Raw genomic sequence first — 11,934 nt, 5'->3', positions numbered from 1 at the left:
TAATTGCAATTAGCTAGGCTAGGTGGTGCTAGGTATCGCCCATTTCACGTTGTACAAGAAATATTTTCACTTTCTCACGCCACCATGGCGCTTCGGGATCTTCGGGAACCTTTATTATACAGACATGTAGACACATTACGCATACTACGAGCATCAACTGAACATAAACATTGAGCGCATACAGATACACGGCACATGCAAACATCAATACAAAAGCCACTGATCTCGATTACGATTGCTGGATCACGTATCCCCGCTCCGCGAGTGCAGCCACTGAACGGCTATCTTGCATGCCTCTTTTTTTTTTTTTTTTCCGTGTAGCTAGCGTTGCGGAGACCGGCGGCAGCGTGCTAAGGACACGTTTTCTACTCGCTCGTCGTCATTCGCGGAAGTCGTTCTTTAAGATCCTGTGTGAGGCATGATACTTGTCGTTGAGAACATGTGGAAATTTTTCCGAAAGCGCAGTACCGCAGGAAAAAGGCACAACTCGTCGAAAGCAAGTTTCGCCGATCTCGCGGCGTGTTCAAAGCTTCCTAGGCACGCCGAAGTGCCGTGTCTCTGTGCCTTCGGACGCTTGGATACCGATCAAGAATCAACGCCGTGTTGATGTGTTTCGTGAGTGTAGATTCCGCAGCGTAAACAGTATACACATGACAACAAGAGATAATAAACGCAATAAAAAAAATGTTCACCCTTTCCACTCTGGTGAAGATGGAAGACCAGCGAAGCGGTACTATGGTGGGATTGAAGTATTTATAAAAACTGTTCATGGGGGAAGGGGGGGGGGGGGGGGGGGGCGTCCTGTCGTCCCCGGGCCTCACGCTTGCGCTTGGCTTCAATTGCACGATCGTCGTCCGTGGCGTTGGCCCGCCGGCGCCGGCCCCATCGCCTCTTCTGTTCTCGGCGGCGTTCCAGGCCGAGCGATCTTCTCTTCTTTCGCAAGGTATTCTGAACCACTCGACGCAGTTTAGCTCGAGACGATAGCCGCTTCGCGGCGTTTCCCTGGCCATTCACGCTGCAGCACACGTCGCCGCTCCTTGCGCTCCCGCTCTTCCTTCGAACGAACGGCACGCGGCCGATCCATCCTGAGTTCAAAGGGCAACTGATAAGAGCGCTATAGCGCGATCTAGACGTCACAGGACACACACGATTGGTAAGTGAGACGATGGCGCTTTATTCTAGTAGGGCCGCGCCAATCACGGGGTGTGCTGGATGGCACGAACGCAGGTGGCCGCTGATGAGGACAAGAGGGTGAAGCTGCGTGACAACACAACGGACCGGCTAGCTTCCGTTGCCGACAGCGTTGGGGAAGAAACGGCGCGGAACACTATGGGCGACTCTCCTCGTTGTAGGCGAGTGAGGGTGACGGTGAACTGGCTTGAGTTTTGCGTCGACACACCGCTTGTCCGCGGACTTGATGGTGGGTGAGCTAGCCCGTAACAACTTCGCTCTAAGAGAAAAAAAAAAAAAGCCTGCGTTGGAAGAATGACGCTCTTCGCATGCTAGCGCGAAAAGCTCCTAAAAATGAACCATATTCCTCGATCGTGAAGAGATCAACCGCTCATCACTGCTGGCTGAAACTCGCGGCTGCTTCATTCCGTGTCGTACTGAAACACTGTGCGAACGCCGGCTTGAATCAAATAGCACGGCGCCATTAATAACGTTCGCTGTGGAAAGGCAATTCACGACAAGTTATCTTACCAGGGTTAAAGCTAGGAATAACACTGCGCTATTCGGCTCGAATCGGTATTCGGAAAACAACCTCCTCTAAAAAGAAGGTCAACACAGTACACACGTTGAACACTGTTGCTGCGTCAGCGTTGGAGAACGTTTTGTAGCTCCCATGTCACGAATCCAAACGGAACAAAAGATCCCTTGGTGGATCCTTAGGGAATGCGCTGCCATGAACTTCGGGAAACGCCAGTGGCATCCGCTGCGTGACGCTGCTTTCGCTTTAGGGAACTTAAAACTAAAAGCGTAAAATAACACGAACGAAAAAGAGACACATTCAACACGGATTGCCGTTAACTTTCAACTGATTTGATCGAGTACACCGGTTTCAGCAGCCCGTCTTCTTCGTTCCCAACCCGTCTTCTTTTCTCGCCTACTTGGACCAGTGCTAGTACTTGGTTCACACTCCATCTCGTAACACAAACCAAGGCGTATCTACTGCCATCACCGAATTCACCACAAAAAAAAAATCGATGAAATAATTATAAGAAAAGTCTATTCTCAGGAATAGACTTCCCGCATCAACACAGAACCGGCTGCGATATCACATGCACAAGCACCCGCTACTCCAAAATAGAATTCCATGGGCCCCAGGACACCAGGTATCAAGAGGGAACATACAAGCTTATCAGCTTACCCGCGAACCAAATCCGGGTAGCCCCCATGTCTGATCCTGTAACCTGTAATGAGGAATACGACCCTAAACGAGAAAGAAAAATCCTTCACAGAGTAAGGCAACAAATTCTAAAGGAACGCCAGGCTACCCCTCCTGCCCTCACTGCAGGTGATACCGATCCAACCAACATACGCTCTGGGAGTGCATTGCATCCCACCAAAGCCGACAGCAATCTGTCTCGCACCTACCCCTTGAACGTACACCAAGCAGCTGGGAGGAATGGACTTCTCCCCCTCCAGAACTTCAGAGGCTGTGGTGGCCCCTCCTTGTTCACCACATTCCCAATGTGCTGGATGGGACGGAGACTGCCCCGACCGCATAAGCCCGGATAAGGGCTGGAGCCTGGAATAGGGAAAATTCAATTTCCACAATAAAGTTTACTCTATCTGCCAAGCCATACACGCCCCGCACACCTGCAAGTTCAAACTCTTCCCAGCTTCCGCGCGCGCATTGGCTTCCGCCCCGTAGCGTGGTCTACCTCTCGTCTTTGTCCTTCACTACTCTCCCCCTCTCTACGCGTCAAAAACTACGCACTACCACTGGGTCAATACCTAGCTGTGGATTTTGTAGACGATCAAACTAATCTTTTAACCTATCGTAAATGGAGGTCATTTTAGTGGTATACAAATGTCGGAGATTATCGATATTTTGCGTCATCGGAATGTTGGCACTCGTTGAAAAAGCCCTACGCTCCTTTCGACAGTTATTCTTGCTTAGATTCGCCGCTTGTCTTTAGATACACTTGCCATGGAACATGGGACTGGACCCGGAATACCGGAAATCTAAAACTTCGCTCACTGATCAAAAAAATTCTGCAACTAAAGCAATTTTACTTTTATAACGTTTAAAAAGAAAGTTACCTACTGTTCGCTACAACCCAAGTAACAAAGGTAACTCCTGTTATTCCTGTTATTCTCTGGCGAAGAGACAAAATGCACGCGCGTTTCTTCATGAGAATGCACAGGAGCACCGCAAAATTAAACGGGTTGCTCTCTTCTTCAAATTGAAACCGGAAGTCTCATAGACAGTAGCGCCAGTTGAACCCCTAGAGTACGTAATAATAACTCTATGCCTAAAATTTAAGTTGAATTTCTGCGCACAATCCACCCTCGTAGAAATGAAGGAAAACCAAACGTGCGGGGTAACGCCGAAGATAACTCCCTATTGGGCCTTTGCAACACCGCCTAGAAGATAAGGGAGTAGTGCTGACGTTTCTGCATCACCAGCAAAGGCCAACGCTGGACAAAGGCTGGAAACGAGTGCTGAGTCAGCGCTCGGCCTCGAGTCAGGTTTGAGCCGAACGTTGACGTAATTGTCGTGTCCAATCCGTGGCCAGCATTGGCCTTCGCCCATGACATCTCTAACAGCACTACGGCTTAGTTATATATCTAGGAGGTGTTAGCCCTTAGACCTACAAACAAATGGATGATGTGACGTTTGTTTTGAAGCCTTACTTTCGTTGGGCTGAAATATTATCGTCGTTTGTAATGTTCTCTTTTGACTTCGCTCGTGATTGCTCAGCAGTGTGTTTCTTTCTCTCTTCGTCGCTTTTCTAACGTTCAGCTGGTAATCAGCAAGCATGGATAACCAACCGGCTCAGCTACAGGCCATCACTATTTCTCTTTGTTTGTTCTGTCGCTTTGTTTCCTCAAATTATGTTTCAACCGTTTGGACCTTGTCAAAAATTTTCAAATGGTGTTTTTTTTTTCTAATAGGCATGTGAGTAGGTCGTGAGCTTGTGCGCGGAGAGCTCCATAAATAAAAACGGTTGCACGATGAAATGTAGTTATCTGTATTGGCAAAGGGTCGCGTTTCTCGGACTTCCCCTTCCCGTATTTCATCATGCTTCTGAGTACGAGAGCTTATGACTTGTTTCTCTGTCTATCGCTTACGGGTCCGAGCTAATTCTTTGGCGACGGCTCTTCTATAGACCCCTTTCAAAAGTCACGTGCCGATTGTTAGAGGGTCGGAACCACTGCACAATGGCGGAGCGACCGCCACTGCCGAACGTGCGGATCTAAAACTAGAAGGAACACCAGCACAAACGTACGTACAAGATCAGAAGACGAGAGCGCGTGGAAACTTCAGAGCACTAAGCTCTGGTTGGAATGAGGTAGACGAAAATCAAGCTGCCTTTGCCTGTACTCGGTGTTCGAACGCGTTTGAACGCGGACGATGAGCGCCGGACGCCGGTACTTGACGTTCAGATGCGTTCGAAGACTGAGTAGAAAAAAGAAAAGGCAGCTCGCATTGCGTCTACCCTCTTTTAATGTGGGTAGGCGCTTTCAAATACAGTAGGCCCATTTAAATAGAGTACTCTGCGTTGTGAAAAAAAAGACTGAATTTATATTTATTAAATTTGCATCGAAGGAAAAAAATAACTGACCGTGCCCTAATCAAACACGTTTAAAAGGATTCAGAGCTAAGCATCCGGTTATCCGTATCAAGTCCGTCGAATCCGTCCGTCTTTTCTTTTGTGCAGATAAATGACAGGGTACCGTTAGAACTAATAAATCGCAGGAACGCTACAGAAAAGCACGCGACAGAGAGAGAGAAGTGTTGAAAGGAAAGGAAGCCGGGAACTTATTAACCACACCGTCGATTGGGGGCAAGCCAGTTCCAGGTTGGGGATGGGGAAAGAGGGGATCAAAAGGAAAGATTAGAAAGGTGAAGAGAAGAGAGAGAAGGCATCTTGGATGAAGTCACAGTTACTTGATTAGGTTTGTCCACTACTCTATATCTATTCACAGCACTGTCAGCACTTTTACAAGCGGTCCAGTAGGCAGGTATCTTCCAGGAATACAAGAAGAGAATAGAATGTTCTTGCGGCATCAAGCACGCGACAAAAGAGCACGGTCAGAGCAGCACGCTTCAGATGAGCACGGGAGAAAAAAGCACGGCGTTAAAACAGCAGAGCCGCGGAAAGAGCACGTGTCAAAACAGCTTGCACAAAACACACAGCAACAAAACAGCACGCACGTAAATGCATGCCTGCAGAACAAGTGGATTGCCGTTACAAGTGATTGTCCATCGTTATATGACTTTATATCATTACCTGCGCCGTTTTTATTACCTAGTTATAGCTTTTCGTGCATGTTCAGTAACATAAAACCATCCCATTGCGCGCCAATAAAACTAAATATTTTGCCGTCTTTTTAGTTATGGATTGATTGTTAATTTATTAAATTTTTATGTCGATACAAATGCGGCACTCTATTTACCCAAAGGAATAATGATATTCACAGTTGACAATTTTAGTGGAACTGCTAATGAAAGTGTATTTGAAATACTCTAGTTTGACAAATAGAAAGAAATACTCTAGTTTGACAAATAGTTAGAAAAGCGACAGCCCACAAGAGTTTCAATGAGGGGCTGTGTGTCATACTGGGACAAAACGTGCCGTAGTCTTCGCGAGATTCTCGAGTATGGCTACGAACTAGTCCTGTACGCGTTACTGAAAAAGTAATCGATTACAGTCACTTTATTGAGAAATGTAACTGATTACAGTAATCAATTACTGTATCACAAAAAGTAATTGAAAAATTACCGGAAAGTAAATAATTACTTTTCACGTTACTTTTTAAACTTTCTATTAGGAAATCAAAAATGCATACATATGTTCAACGCGGTTACATTTTGTTTCTTTTCGTCCTTTTTTAGAGAGAACGGGGGATCTTCGAAGTGAGAGTTCAGTGCAAAACACAGTGTCTGTGCGGCGGCAAACCTGGATTGGAACAACCCGTACACAGGAAACGAGGCACTCTCGACAGCTCGACAGTCAAAACGTTTCTGAGCGCGTTGATATTCTAATCCTTCTAATTTCTCGTTATATTTTTTTAGTTGTCTAGAAATAAAAAAAAAAAAGTGTCCAACGTTGGTGCAACATAGACGTGTGACGCAGGGGCTCACGAGCGATCTTTTTACGTAAAGAAATCTATAGTCAATAAGTTTAGCTCTTTCGGAAACTTATAAATGAATACTTGGAACTGATTAGAGATAACAGTAATCTCATTAAATCGAACGTTACCTAAAAAAAGTAATGAAAGCCTTAAAAAGTTAGAGTAAAATGGAATTGATTACAAGTCATCGGTTACTTGTAACTCGCTACGTAAGAGTCTTCTTTGAACCCTATGAAGTGGATCCTCTTTGGCCGTGGATGATTTTCCCATTTGGGTAAATAGTGTACCGCCTTTGAGGGAACGCGACAGAACAGCACACGACAAAACAGCACGCGACAAAACAGCACGGTCAAAACAGCACGCGTCTAAACAGCACAGCGTCAAAACAGCACGTCGACAAAACAGCAGGCGTCAAAATAGCACGCTACAAAACAGCACGTATGTAGCAACTTCGAGCGCGTTCTTCACCTCCCTCTGCGCGAATATTTTCGAAACTCGTTAACCTTTTCATTTATTGTCCCTAGGTTATAAAGAAATTGATTGCCTATTTCATTGCTAAGTCAGTGTCCGGACTGGTGCTGCTGTGTTATTGCTAAAAACAAACGAAGTTAGCAGTAATTACTACTACTTAACTATGCTGATCTCTGAAGAGATTGGGTAGTTAGAGGTGATATCTGGCCTTTCTTTTCATTATTTTTTTTTTTTTTAGAACCAACGAAAGACGAAAAGTTATTATGGAAAAGAAATCCCTAAGTTCAAGTTATGCACCGTCTGGTTTGCGGTGGTCCTGTGAGGTTCCGTAGTACTCGTCGTTTCGTAATTACCACCTAAACGTAGAACGGTCCCCCCCCCCCCCCCCCCCCTAAAAAGAAAAAAAAAAGCGGGAGATGCGAAATTGGTTACAGATCCATTGATAAAACCGGGAAGATAAGGTAACTTTAATGTCGAGCGAATTCAAGGTGTACCATGGGCACCGATTCTGCGGGGTTCATTCGCCGTGAATAAAATGTCCCGGAAACACGCGGCTGCAGCTTGCAGGCAAGAAGTTGTTTTGAGTTAAATTCACAGATTATTGCCGACGAAGGCCCTCGATCGAGGGGAAACCGGTGAAGCAGAAACATGCCACAGCCTCAATTTTGTTGCCGTACAGCATGGGGTAATCACACCGTTGCCGCACACAGTTTCTGTTTTTTTTTTTTTTTTTAGCAACTAACGACAGCACAATGCCGTGCGATTGATTCTTTTATTGCAGACGACATCACCAGCAAACTTCAGCGTCAATATTAGCAGAACTGCTCGAGAAATAGCCAGACTACGCAACAGCGGGGGATTCTGTACTGCCCAGGGAGCCTTCATGTGCGCATCGAGTATACTCTCCACTCCCAACTTGCTCCCATGAGAACGGATTCGACAAATTGGCCGTCGACGAGATGACCTTCGAGGAATTGGCCTAGACCTTTTCCTTTACAGTGCCTACTTTGAGACATGCATTTTTAAGCTCTATCACTATATTTAGGGTTCAGCGTTTTCGGCTTAAACCGTAAAACCGGAAAAAGCACGACGAAATCTTTTTTAAAAATTCGGTTTTAACTGAAAAAGGTCAGTATTTTCGAGGGCGTTTGGAGGGGTGGGCGGAGGAATGTGCTTCATTACTGACCGTATGACCACTTCCTTCCGCAGTTTTTAGCCTGTCTCCGAGATCGGTTCAACTTTTAAAAAGTTGAACCGACGCAATGGTCTTCAGGGCGAAATGTGGGTTTTTCACCTGATAGGGATTTGTGTGTCGAATTCTTTGTTCAAAGAGAGTTTAATCGTGAACTGTACAATAAAATTAAAGGGCATCCGTAAATGCCGCACATTTTTTAACACCTCTAGCTTCCGTCTACTAGAGGAGGGCATAAATACGATTGATTTATTGTCGTTTCTTGGACTGCGCGAATTAACCACCTCTAGCAGTCGTGAAAATGGGGAAAAGACGCACTGAGTACAATGTCTCCAAATTTTTGGATTATGATATTTGCCTCTCCGACCGAAGTGGTAGTAAAGCTCATGTTCGTCCTGTGTACAAATACGAGCCCACGACGATAATGTCAGATAACGGTAGGGCCCCAGTGTGTCTTGCAGAACAGGTCGCGTCGGCTGCCACAGACGGCAACAAATAAGAAATCCAGTACCAGGTTTACTCACTATTCATTTTAAATAAACGCCTTTAAATATTGCATTTTCGTGAGTATACTGGTTTTCGTCAATAAACCGAAAAAACTGAAAAGTTTATTAGCCTACCAAATATACTCAGCAATAAACCGAAAACGTCTGCTTGAAATAAAAACCGAAACATGTACGCCGAATTTCAAAATAATTAAAACCGAAAACGCCAAACCCTAGCTCTATTGTCAATGTCCTGTTTTGACGCTGTGGTGTTTTGACGCCGTGCTGTTTTGGCACGTGCTCTTCTGTCGCTGTGCCGTTTTGACGCTGTGCTGTTTTGTCGCGTGCTATTTTGACGCGTGCTGTTTTGTCGTCGTGCTGTTTTGACGCTGTGCTTTTTTGACGCGTGCTGTTTTGACCGTGCTCTTTTGTCGCGTGCTGTTTTGTCGTGTGCTGTTCTGTCATGGTGCCCGCGTTTGAATTAATATAAAACGTTGACGGATTAACAATCCATCACTTATTAAAAAGACGGCAAGAAATTTAGATTCATTGACTTTTTTGGGAAGGTTTTATATTAGTGAACATGCACGAAAAGCTATAAGTATTGCAATATAACGGCGCAGGTAATAAAATAGTCATATAATGGTAGATATGTAATGGCCATACACATGGTCTGCCGGACATGTTAGCCGCAAGTACTTAATTTAGGCGCGTGCTGCTACTAATGTGTCGTATAGAGCGAAAAAAAACAGCATGCATTTACGTGCGTGCTGTTTCGTTGTTGTGCTGTTTTATCGCGTGCTGTTTTGGCACGTGCTCTTCTTCCACTCTAGCTTTTGACGCCGTGCATTTTTTTTTTTTTTCGCGCTGTTCTGATGCCACCTGTTTTGTCGCTGTGCTGTTTTCACGCCGTGCGGTTTTGTTGCGTGCTGTTTTGTCGTGCGCTTTTGTGTCGGGTGCCGTAAAGCGCAAACGATAAGAATTCCCATGAACCCAGCAGAACGGAATCCTGCGTCGCAAAGTGCACTTCTCTTTTTCATTGAACAGTTTATTAGCGACATTAAATAACAATACAAACAAGACGTGCGTAAACTGTTCAATTGCATAAAAATAAAACTTTGAAAAAGTCGTCATAAACGCCATGCAAGTTCGTCTGCTTCCTTTGCAGGGGCTATTGTGACCTCAGAATACCCAGCTCTGATTGGCTCTGGTTGAAGGGTAGTGGATAGACCTCAAAGCAAGCTGCCTTCGGGTCTATCTACTATAGGGGTGTCGCGAACTTTTGTCGAACCAGATTTTTAGGTCGAACTTTCGGGGTTCGACCCTTCGAACTTTTCACCAAATTCGACCGGTTCGACTTTGTGGACAGTGTGGCCAGACCTTGATACAAGCATGTCTAGGTTTGGAGAATTCTTTTTTAAGAAAAGGGTTTTTTTATTTTATAAACAGTTGCAATTAAAAGAAACTAATTTTAATCATTGAAGAAGTTAATAACTTAATTTTTTTTGTACTGTATTGAGTGAAATAACCGATCAGCGCTGCCCTTAATTTATCCCTTAGCCATCACCACCCAATCCGAAGCCAACTGGCCAGCCTGTCGCGCATGCGCACACGAGTCGAACCTGAATATAAGGTTCGTTGAATTTTCCACTAAAAGTTCGAAAAAGTCGAACCTGGTCGAACTCGAACCTCGGCCGGTTCGCGACACCCCTAATCCACTATCCTTTCAGTCAGAGTCAATCGGAGCTCGACGTTCTGACGTCACCACGTCCCCTCCACAAGGAGCAGACGAACTTGCGCTCCGCATTGGCATCTGACGTTGAAAGAAACTTTAGCTAAGCGTCTCTCGTAGAGACAAGATGTAGTACCATTCTTGTCGCAAGGTGTAGGGGTGTTGCGACGCGTGCACTCTCAAGAAAAAGGGTGTCAAAAGGTGTATTCCTACACCCTTTGTCCCATATAATGTATCCCCAAACTTCAATTCGAAATACAGCGCCCTATAGTTGAACAGAGGGTCCGAATTTTTGCGAGGGACTTGATAGCCGTGTAGTACAACTTATTAAAATAGCTAATGTACGTTGTACTGAACACGAAAAAAATAATCCGGGTTTTCTTGGCCCTAGTGTAAAAACTCGTTGTTTTCTTTCTGTGGTCTTTGAAGCGTACTTTAGCGATTTAAAATGTTGTACCACACGGCTATCAAGCCCCTCGTAAAGTTTCGGGCCCCCTGTCCGACTGCAGGGCACTGTACGTCGAATTGAAATTCTGGGGTGTATTATATGGGACAAAGGGTGTAAGAATACACCTTTTGACACCCTTTTTTCTTGAGAGTGTGGGGTGCGTAGCACTGGATTGTCATTGGACGACGGAAGAAGCTCAAGCTGGCTGGAACACTACTTGTATTCGTGACTACAGCAAAAACGGACGGCACCTAGCGGCAAAACACTGAACTGACTGGAGCATGTCCTTTCGCGATTTCTGCTCGACTCTTGTGGCTTCCGTCATTGCATGCTGTCGGTGCACTCTAAAAAAAAAAGCCTGTGCGTCTACTCTCCCGCTCAACACTTGGAGAGCCAATCACCGCAACTTAAGGAGGCAGATCAGCGAATGACGATGCCGAGACATATGTTTAGACCTAAAAACGCAGTCTGAGTTGTGACATAAAGAAATGCAAAACGTCACGCTTGCCTTGCCTTATGTCACAACTCAGACTGTTTTTTTGGTCTGAGCATATGTTTTGGCGTCGTCATTCGCTGAGCTGCCTCCGTAAGTTTAGTGTCATCGACTCTCAGAATGTTGTGCAGGAAAGTAGACGCACGGGCTCTTTTTAGGGTGCAGGGTTTGAGCGATGGAACAGTTGTCTCAGTGCCTCTATCGTAACTGAAGTAGTGTCAGCTTGTTACCCAGGTTGCTCTGAACGCAACCTACATAACCGCGTGAACCAGACATTTCTTGTTTCTCAACGTTCATCAGCACCGTGGAAGGACAGTAGGCAGTCTTTTCATCGCTTCCTCGAAGTAAGTCGAGCCTCTGGAAGCTCGGTTACGCCAACACATCGCCGAAGGTTCGAAACGTGAAGGATAAAATTGGTGCAAACCATTTTGAGTCCAATGCTTGCTTGCTGATGCCCCAGCATTGTGCGTTGAGCTGGCACATGGAACGGCACGACCTGTTTTAAACTACCATATTTGACCGATAGTCTTTAATAGATTTGACCCCTAGAGGTCGCTGGAGTCGCGAATACAACCGCAGAGCTTTACAGAGAGTAGGGAGAGGGATGAAGCCTGTACCCATGAGCAACTAGCTACGCGTAAAAAGGACGCGACAGCAACTTTCCGAAGCTACTGCTTAACGACTTTTACGATAAAAGTACCGAGACGAAGTCATGTGTTCACGTTAATTCCTAATGTTTTCCCCCGAATTACGTCCATGAAAGCACTAATATAACTGCTAATAATAGTAGTTTCGTTATAAATAAAT

The sequence above is a fragment of the Ixodes scapularis genome, unplaced genomic scaffold (assembly GCF_016920785.2).
Source record: "Ixodes scapularis isolate PalLabHiFi unplaced genomic scaffold, ASM1692078v2 PGA_scaffold1__304_contigs__length_218370807, whole genome shotgun sequence".
NCBI lineage: Eukaryota > Metazoa > Arthropoda > Arachnida > Ixodida > Ixodidae > Ixodes > Ixodes scapularis.
The sequence above is the reverse complement of the archived record's forward strand: the minus strand, read 5'-3'. Positions refer to the sequence as shown.